General features: G+C 35.0%; 1 long non-coding RNA gene across 1 annotated transcript; it reads right to left on the bottom strand.

The window, feature by feature from the left end:
- Window positions 1-3,725: 3,725 nt before the first annotated feature.
- LOC145125526 (uncharacterized) lies at window positions 3,726-4,117 on the bottom strand. The gene is made up of 2 exons (XR_013716026.1): window positions 4,063-4,117; window positions 3,726-3,908 (listed from the first exon to the last, which is right to left on the bottom strand). It is a non-coding gene; the product is annotated as an uncharacterized LOC145125526 (long non-coding RNA).
- Between the last annotated feature and the right edge of the window lie 6,821 nt (window positions 4,118-10,938).

The following is a 10,938-nucleotide window of genomic DNA, read 5'->3' as shown; positions in this document are numbered from 1 at the left end:
TCGCTAAGACTAAAAAACACTTTATTGTAAACTCACTTTTTACGTCACACAACGTCGTGCCGGTTTCGTCGCAAAACTTCGACAGATCATAACTTCTTCATTATAACTCGGATTGCGGCGTTCTTTATATGCCCGGAATCCTTGTCACCGCCACTACAACCTTCCTCATAGATATCGGGCTCATCTAATGTTTTATTTTTGACGCTTATTTTTTATTATATCATTACAAACAAGTATATAATCACATAAAATCACGTAATTCACATAATACTCAAATAATTCCTTTTTATTACTTCAAAATAAGTTACATTTGTTGACCATAACTATTACATCATCGCATTAATGCTTAGCCTAGTAGCACGGGCATTACAGTGTGTGAGTATGTCGATTTCAACCAATTCTACCATGGAATTGCATGTGTGTATGTGTGTGTCGATTTCCACAACCACCTTCTTCGTCGTGGGCTACCACCAGAAAAGGCTTGTAGCTGAAGCTTCCAAATTAAAAAGACCTAGAGATTAAATCATTCTCTCTCTGCGGCTATCTGTATTCATTCTCCTTATTACAAATCTATCACTACCATCCATCGATTTGTTCTAGCCATCGATTCAACCATCATGTGTCGCATCTGCAACCCTCTCTTCGGAAAAAAAAACTTGCACATAGTTAGGGTTTGATGTGCAGGAGATCGTCTAAAAGAAAAAGAGATGCAACTAAATCTGATACATGGTTTCAGATTTTGATGCAGTTCTGATTTTTTTAATTTTTGGATTGAAATCATCGATTTGTTTACACCATTTACAAGAAATATAACAAACTGGGGCTGGGTAGAAAATAAACCCTTATCATCTGTGTGGGGTTTTCTCACGGTTTCAACAGATTTTGATATAAAATTTGATTTTTGTTAGGTTAAACTTTTGTTTCTAAGTTCGATTTTGATATCAGGTTTGATTATGGTTTAGGGTTTAGTCGGATAAGATGCAGTAGTTTGATTTTAGATGGTGGTGATGGCTGTGGCGGGGTAATGAGCGGCGATGTTTATAGCTTATGAAAGTGTTTGAATCTGAAGCCACTCTAATCATCGATGTATAAGACGATGAACGGTACAAGCCCCGATCAGGTATGCACATATCTGCTTGTTTTTTTTTTCAGATTTTTGATTTGGAAGTGAAGATGAAGTTCATCACAGCTAGCCATCACCACCAGAGATTGATTTTGTTCCTCACCAGCTTCGTCTTTTCCATATCTATATTATTCCATGGATTTAGAAAAAAAAGGAGTAGGGAAACGAAAATATTGGGTAGGTATTGCGAACAACGATTTGGGTTGTAGGTTGTCTCATAATGGTGGTTATTGGCAGGTTTAGTTGCAGGGAGCAAGAACAAGGGGAAGGAGTGTGTGTTTTGATTTTTTTTGTATGTATGCCTTCTCGGGTATCCAGATCGAGAGATAGATAGATAGATAGATAGATAGATAGATAGATAGATAGATAGATAGAGAGAGAGAGAGAGAGTGTGTGTGTGTGTGTGTAGTGGGCCCCGTTCTTTATTTATTTTAGCATTAATATTTAAATAAGAATAAAAATAAACTGTTTAAGAAAATGAAAAAACAAATTAAAAGCATAGATTGGTCTTTTCAAGTTTACCAGGGACGTTCACAATGAAACTAACTGAAAAGGACCTGAAACCAAAAAAATCGAGGTTTGAACTAAACCTTTGAAAAATGCATACCATAAGGACCATTTTTGCAATTTTGTCTTTAAAACTAAATTTATGGTTAGAACTAAGTTTATTTTATCTACTATTTTCCGAACATTATATATATATATATATATATATATATATATATATATATATATATATATTTTAATTGTTTCACATAATCATAATATTTGTATTTGTATTTTTTTTTTTCTTTTGACATTTTTTTTAATACACGGTTGTTTTTTTGATGTTTTATTTAACATGATTTTTAGACATTTATTATTAATTTCTTAACATTTTGTTCAAATAAATTTTTTTTTTTTTTTTTTTTTTTTTTTTTTTTTTTTTTTTACGTCTTGTTCATTTTCAAGTTATATATATGCGCAAACAAGAACAAATTTCAAAAAATCCAGATAAATTTATGATTAAAAACTAGTTTTTTCAAAGAAAACTTTATACAATTATTTTTAATGATTTTTACAACTTTTTATTTGGTTGGAATAAATTTGATTTTTTAAGAAAAATAAGATTTTGTATATGCTATTCCGAAATTGGATTTTTAAAAATCTGAATAATCTAATTCTCCAAGAAACCGGTAAAATCAATTTGGATTTAATCGAAATCGGATAGCCTATGTATTATTTTCTATAAAAAAAAATTACGGTTAAAAAAGTTAACTTATTATAAAAAAAGCTATAGTACTTTGTAAAAAAAATAGAATTTTAATAAAATAACTTTCCAAAGTTATAAGACCAGTAAACGGGAACTTGTCAAAAAAGTACTAATATTTTAGGAAAAGTTTTACTTTATTACTAAAAAATTTTATTTGAACAAAAAGTCCCGATTATTTGATTTTACACGATAATATATTATTTCCTGTTAAAAAAAAAAAATTTTGTTAATTTGAGACAAAATGAAATTATCAGAACTTTTATATATTCAAATTTTTTTTGAGCTTAAATTGAAACTTTCCAAATATATTAAGACTTTTTTGACAATTTCTCACTATGTTTAACAAATTATACTTAAATATTATAATAATAATAATAATAATAATAATAATAATGACACAAAAACTTCAAAAAGAGACATCTAGTTTCAAATCACTTATAATAATAATAATACAATATTAAATTAATAAAAACATCTAGTTATATAAAAAGTTATTTATAATAATAAATAATAACATCTAGTTATATATTATTACATAAAAAATTATTTTACTTTTGGTATTTTATAGTTTTGGTAAATTATACCGTTTAAACACGATATCAAAGAAAAAAATTGAATATTTTTATTTAACAAGATACATATAATTTTTCAACGGAAAAGACACTAATTTACAAGATGACAGTATTCCGATAATTAAAACAAACAAGAAGGAACTAATCGTAGGGGTGGAAATTATTTGGTCCGGAACCAAAAAACCGGAAAACCAAATCGAACCGAAATCGATTTCAGACCGAACCATATTCAAATTCGGTTTTTGGTTTGGTTTGAGACCAAACCGAATTGTAAATTTGGTTTTTGGTTCGAGTTTCGGTCTAATGAAGTTTAACCCAAACCGAACCGGAAAACCGAATTTCATAAATCAATTAATTAAAAAATATATTTTATATTTTATATTAAATAAAAGTATTAATTATAAACTAGAAATCATTTTAACTCATTTACTCTCTTGATCATTTCGTATGAAACTTTAGATCTTTTTGTTTGCAACTTTAGGTTTCTATGTTAAAAATATTTTAATTTATGTTTGAATTTTTTTTAAGTTAATATTTGGTTTCCTCGGTTTTCAAACCGAACCAAACCGAATTAGAATTTGGTTTTCGGTTTGGTCTAGAGAATTTGAATTCGATTTGGTTCGGTTTTCGAATTGGACAAAAAAATATTTCAATCCGAAGAAACCGATTCGAGGAAACCGAAAAACCAAAAAACCGAACCGATTAGTCTAATCGATTCTTTCACAAAAAAAACGGTGATGATCACAAACCAAATTAATAAAAAACTGAAACGACATAATTTAGGAAAACCATTTTTGAATCGATATGAATATTAAATATAATCCAAAACAATTGCTCCTTTTAAATATCCCCACCACCAGCTAATCCGCTATCAATGGTCTTCCATTCCTCGACCGTATGTAAGTCTGTCAAGTTTGACGTGTTTGTGAACGACGAAGACGATTTTTATTCCCAATCAACGCTTGTTTATGCAACAAAGTTATATAATCTTATATCAGATTATACAACTAAAATCAATATTTTTCTAATTTTGAATTTAAATATCACTGTATAAATTGTTAAAACAAAATAACACTTAGCTGCATAGACTAAACGTTATATGAGTGCACATTTACCCGACTTCGTCGTTCAAAAACACCTCAAACTTGATTGACTTCGCTATGGCCTTTGATCCAATGAAGTTGGAAATGAATGGGAGAGACAAATAATGTAATTATAGGTTGCATTGGTTGTACTGTTTAATGTTTTGTACTTGCCTACTTGGTACTACACGTGTACTTCAATTTTGGTACTACACTCACTACTCAATGGAACGTACACAAAATTGACGATAATAATCTTACTTTTACCTCTAAATCTGTAACATGTTTTTTGTTTTTTATGAATGCCAATATTTTGAATATTTAATTTAATAGCAAAATACCGTTAATATTTTATGGATCAAATCGAATATTTATATAGAGGTGCACAGAGAATTTGATTTGGTTTTTGAAACCGATTTAAGATCTGACCCGATTTGATTTTGGAGAGTTTAATATATAGAAACCGGTCTGGTTTAGAGCTATACCGCCGTTCTATACCGAATTGGGAATATAGATATAGCCATTAGGCCGGAGGGTGTAGTGTCATTTTATCAAACTCCATCTCATTTTGCACACACAGAGAGAGAGAGAGAGAGAGAGAGAGAGAGAGAGAGAGAGAGAGAGAGAGAGAGAGAGAGAGAGAGAGAGAGAGAGAGAGAGAGAGAGAGAGAGAGAGAGATTTGCACGGAGAGAGATTTGCACGGCAAGAGTTAGCCGCATTCATCAAATCGTATGGCATAAACCATGGAGAATGGGCGGTGTTCAGTGTGGTAAAACATGTCATATAGGCTCCATCATATTTTTACCACACCCATACCCTCTAGCTTTAGATCCGGTTTGAGATAAATAGGTTTTGCAATTCGGTTAACGTGATGTAGATTTTAGAAAGTTTTTATTTATTTTTTTCCAAAGAGTAACATAACCATTTTATAGTCGTTTTTATTTTTCCTAAAGTACTTTTTTGCCCCAATTTGTTCGTTTAAATAGGTATTAGATGTGTTGGTTTAATCATAAGATTTCAAAAATTCTCTCTAATTTCTCAACACAATATTGCTCACTACTCACTAGCTTTTTTACTTTATCTTTGGATACGAATGTTGTCAATCACAATCTTTCGTTGGTGTTGGGGCTTCGCCAAAAAATTTAACGATTTTCAAAATTGTATCTACAACACGAATTACGGTGTGAGAAATGTCAAGCGATTCAAAGAAAGTTTGATGTAAGAAATGTGATATCTTCTTTAAGGAAGATGGACATGCTTAATGAAATTTAACATGCAATATCACTAGTCGAAAATTTGAAGGTTACCGACAAGCTATTACGTCGATATATAGTCGGAAACAAGGTTTACCGACACAATTCCAACGAAACTGGTTTGTGGGAAAAAAAGACCATGGGAAAGTGGGTACCGACAACATTCCGACAAAATTTCTAACAAACTTCCGACGAAATATTTCGTAGGAAAATTCCGACAAAGCCTCCTAACACAATTTTTTCGACGAAATTCTGACAGACCTTATTTTCGACGGAATTCGATAATTCATTTCCAACAAGTATCCGACATATTAGTTTTCAAAAGTGTTTATTTTAGTGCATTTTTTGTCATCTTGTTTTGGTAATAATACAATTTTTTTCAAAAAATTCTATACATACACTTATTCTAGAATTTGGTTTCGCAGAAATTATACGATAACTAAAATATCAAATACAAATTCATCAAATATGCACTTTCAACCCCAATAATATTTAACATATATAAAAACAATTTAATACAATTTCATCCAAAATGGTAGCTACTATCAAATACTTTAACAAAATGATTACTACAATCCAAATATCCAATACTTCACCAAAATGATAACTACTATCTAATATTTCTCCCAAACAATTAGGTTTGTGTACTTTACTAACATGTTTAACCAAAAGTTTACAACAACAAAACTCAATTTTCGAAAGGGTTACCAACTTGTCTCATTAGTTGAGCCACTTTTTTGTTCCATTTTGTCTAGTTTATGTTGAATTCTTTATCTCTCTGCATTTTCAAGTTGAGTTTGTAACTCCTTAACCTGAAAACAAACAATATATGTCAGCATTTTTATCAATAATAGCAATATACAAATAATAATAATAATAATAATAATCACATTATAGCAACGTACTTTACTTTTCTACTAATATAGGTCTTGTACTTATTTTTTTTAATTCATAATAGCAACAGACTTTAGTTTTAATCAAATAATAACAATGAATTATTTATTTATGGAGTGTTTTCATTCATAATAGCAACATACTTCATTTTTCATTCATAACAACATAATGCTTCATGTAACTTTTTTTTTGGCTTATTGGGGACTGTTTTAAGGACTATTTCCATAACTCGCGTTGTCTAAGTTTCATGATTGTTTTGAAATAAATGTATTAGGGACTGTTTTTATGGCTCACAAATTGTTTCATTATTGTAATGTAATTTCTTTATCTATAATATAGACAATCTATGTATTATGTAAATATATCTCATGTTGAGACTCGCTAGAGTACGACGAACACCCTGTACAAGCAGATGATTTCCGAGGATTCAATCCCATAGATATAATCATACATTAATGCTCCACGTATCTCTGTTTGGGTTTTCACCCACGGTTCAACATCATTAGATCGGGTGATCACGCAAATCATCCCCATACTTCTCAAGCAATGATCAAATGTACGCATCTTACAAGAAAAAAAACAACATAATTGTTATTGTACTGAAAATTTTGTTAAAAAACCCCAAGAACAACTCAAAAATTGATGGTAGTTGGCCCAAACTCTATTGTCTACAATTATAAATGATGTATTTTTTGTTATCTACATGTATAAATGATGTATTTTTTGTTAAACTAAAAACATATTACTAAAGTTCATTAATATGAATACTTACTAGTCTAATTCGGTGCTCATCATACCCAATACTGCCCATGTATGTCTCAATATGTTCCTACCACTATCGGTGGTATTGCGATTACTCTTCCTGCTCGCACACTTTTGCAGCTAGGCATCCGTGTTCCATTCCTTTATGGAGTAATATATGTATAATAATATAAAAAGGAATAAACAATAACAAACATGTATTAACCCGCTTACCCAACATAAATTCTCCCACCTCCGAGATTGCATCCCACAGGGTACGAAATTCTGCATGATGTCAAAGTTATTCCTATCCTCTAAGATATCATGTTCGGTAGCTATGGCCATCCTCGCTGGTCTTTTCATATGCTCACTCATGGTATCTCTATATCGTTCCTGAATGAAAAACTGAAAGTTTGTCTTGATTTTCTCATCCTATGTTGGATAGCAGTCATAAAGTGTCTCTAAAAATAAAAAGATTAAGTTAAAAATGTAAATTTAAAATGAATATTGACAAGATAAAAAGCTAATTAATCCATGTTTAAATTGACAATTCAGTTTTTAATATTGTTAGACGATATACTTTAGTATTGTTGTATTTAGGCTTGTATTGTTTAGCCCATTGTATGTATTTGGCCCATGTAGCCTTATGTATTGATACTCTCTCTTTAATGAAGTGATACGTAAGGGATTTTACAGATTATCATGGTATCAGGCCTCACCTCTAACCCTAGTCGATCCTTCTCCTAAATCAATCTCCTCTTCTCTCGACTTTCTCCTCTTCTTCCCCTGTTTGCTGCTGCTTCCTTCTTCCTCTCCATGACAGGCGACAACAGCTCCTCTACAAAACCTACCCACAAGGCATACGACATCACCAACATCAAAACTTATGTCCCACTCATCCTCGATCTCTATACCCGCAATTACGACCTCTAGAGTGACCTTTTCAATGCACACTGCATTGCCTATGGGGTTGCAGACCATATTGATGATACACACGACCCCCCCCCCCCAATACACCTCCTACGGACCAGGAGTGGAAGGAACTCGACAATATTGTTAAACTATGGCTCTTCGGTTCTATCTCACAAAAACTTATTACCTCTTCCTACTCCATCAATGCCACTGCCCGCAGTATCTGGTTGAACCTACAATCCCTCTTTTATGACGATAAAGAGTCAGTGTCTATGCAACTAGAAGATGAACTCAGAAATATAACCTTGGGAGACTTAACCATTCACGATTATTGTGAAAAGATAAAGAAGATTATTGATACGCTTGAGGGCCTCGGTGAAAAAGTCAAGGATCGTAGTGTTGTACTTCATGCATTAAATGGACTTCCAAGCAAGTTTGAAAGTGTTGGCAGCATCCTCCACTTCTCCAAACCTCTTCCCTCGTTTTCTGAGATGCGATCTATCCTCCTGGTTGAAGAATCGAGATTGAACAGCCACCGCGTCACTCTCCCATCGCACGACAATCACCCCTCTTCCCCTTCTCTGCTCCATGTTGCTGACCCTTCTTCGCCGTTGACCCGTGGATGAGGGGGCAGATCCTACCGGGGAAACGATTCCCGTCGCAGTGGAGGTCGCAACAACCAGCGTCGCCAGCAGCATTTTCCCGGTCAAACCCCCTCTGGTCAGCAATCGCGCCATACATCACCTGGGTGGGTTTATTCTCCTGCACCCCATCCGTTTCCGTCAATATGGACCCCATCTGGTCCGACCCAACAACAAAATTGGGCCTTTACTCCACAGATTTCTCACCCAGCTTATTTCCCGAACCAACATAATAGTTGGCCCACTTCCAGCGGCCTAGGTCTTCTCGGTAGCAGGCCCTCAACACCTCAAGCCCACATCTAATATGCTAGCCCAAATCAGCCACCGTGGGCCTGACTCGGTAATGATCAACCCACATCGCTCCCAAATTTGTTTAGTACCATGTCTTCAAATGATCCGGGAAACGGTGGTTGGGTCATGGACACGGGAGCAACCGATCATGTTCACGCCAATGCAGGTATACTTAAATCCGTCTCTAATAATCATTCTCCACGTTCTATTTATGTCGGTAACGGTTCTGCAATATCTGTTGTGACCTCGGGACACTCTATTTTTCCTATTCCAAATATTTATCGTACCCTTAATTTACAGAATGTCCTTATTACACCCAATATTATTAAAAACCTCATATTTGTTTGCAAATTTACTACTCACAACAATTGTTCTATTGATTTCGATCCTTACGATTTTATTGTTCTTGATTACCAGACTCGTCGTCCCCTCATCCGCTGTGATAGCTCAGGCCCTCTCTATCCTATCACCAGCTCCACCAGTCATGCTTTCATCTCTACTTCACCCACCATTTGGCATCAACGACTCGGTCATCCCGGTGATCAAGTCTTGAAGCAACTATTTTCTAGTAGTTCTATCTCTTGTCATTTACCTAAAAACAATGTATCTTGCCAAGCTTGTCAACTTGGCAAACACACTAGACTTCCCTTTGCTTTGTCTGATACTACTATTTCTGCACCCTTTGAGATTATACATTCTGATGTTTGGACATCTCCTAAATCTAGTAATGGTGGTTTGAAATATTATGTCTTGTTTCTTGATCATTATACACATTACCTTTGGGTTTACCCTCTAAAACATAAATCTGAAGTATTTCAAAAATTCTTGCATCTCTCTAACCTAATAGATACTCAATTTGGGGGTACTATCAAGCAATTACAATGTGATAACGGGGGGAGTACAATAATAAATTTTTTTCATGATCACCTCGCCTCTCATGGCATTATCTTTCGTTTTTCATGTGCTCACACCTCTCAACAAAATGGTGGATCAGAACGTATGATTCGCACAATCAATAACATGATGTGAACCCTTCTCTTTCATTCTCATCTTCCTCCTCCTTTTTGGCCCGAGGCCCTCCATATGACAGCCCACTTACTCAACATTCTCCCTTCTGTCTCCATTTCTAATGACACTCCTCACTACCGCCTTTTTCAGCGCCATCCCACTTATGACCACTTACGTGTGTTCGGCTGCTTGTGTTTCCCTCGTCTTCACACCACTCATAAACTCCAACCCCGCTCCACTCCTTGTATTTTCCTTGGCTACCCCACTCTTCATCGTGGTTTCCGCTGTTTTGATCTATCCTCTAGAAAGATCATTCGCTCTCATCATGTCACCTTCGACGAGTCCATTTTTCCGTATGGCTCGGTTACCCCCACCGAACCTCCTTCCTATGATTTTTTATCTGACTCCGATATCTCTCCCAACCTTCGTTAAATCTTAAACCCCCCTCCTACTCCAATTATCCGACCCACAACCACTTCTACCATTAACACCCCTTCTTCTCATCATCTGTCTGATGATGGACCTACTTCCCCACCTCTTATTCCTCCACCATCTACTCATGTCGACCCCCCTCCTCCTCCGACCTATCCCATGCACACCAGATCTAAAAGTGGCATTGTGAAACCTATTGATCGCCTCAATCTCTATTCCTCATCTCTCTCATCTGTCCCTCGGTCACATATACAGGCTTTGAAAGATCCAAATTGGCATAAAGCAATGAACGAGGAATACAATGCTCTTATTACAAACGGTACTTGGGTCCTTGTACCACGTCCGCCAGGGGTCAATGTGGTTCGCTATATGTGGCTATTCAAACAGAAGTTTAATGCTGATGGTTATTTATCTCGCTATAAAGCGCGATTAGTAGCAAACGGTCGCAGTCAACAGCAGGGAGTCGACTGTGATGATCCTTTCAGTCCGGTTGTCAAACTGGCTACTATCCGTACTGTTCTCAGTTTGGCTATTTCCAGGCATTGGCCTATTCATCAGCTTGATGTGAAGAATGCATTTCTTCACGGCCATCTTCACGAGACCGTTTACATGCATCAGCCACCGGGATTTCGGGACCCTCAGTATCTGGATTATGTATGCCATCTTCAGCGCTCGTTATACGATCTTAAACAGGCCCCGTGAGCCTGGTATCAACGATTCGCTCAACAGGCTCATC

Source organism: Lactuca virosa, chromosome 7 (assembly GCF_052849685.1).
Source record: "Lactuca virosa cultivar CGN04683 chromosome 7, Lactuca_virosa_CGN04683_v6, whole genome shotgun sequence".
Lineage (NCBI taxonomy): Eukaryota > Viridiplantae > Streptophyta > Magnoliopsida > Asterales > Asteraceae > Lactuca > Lactuca virosa.
Note: the sequence above shows the minus strand (reverse complement) of the source record. Positions and strands in the feature narration are given on the sequence as shown.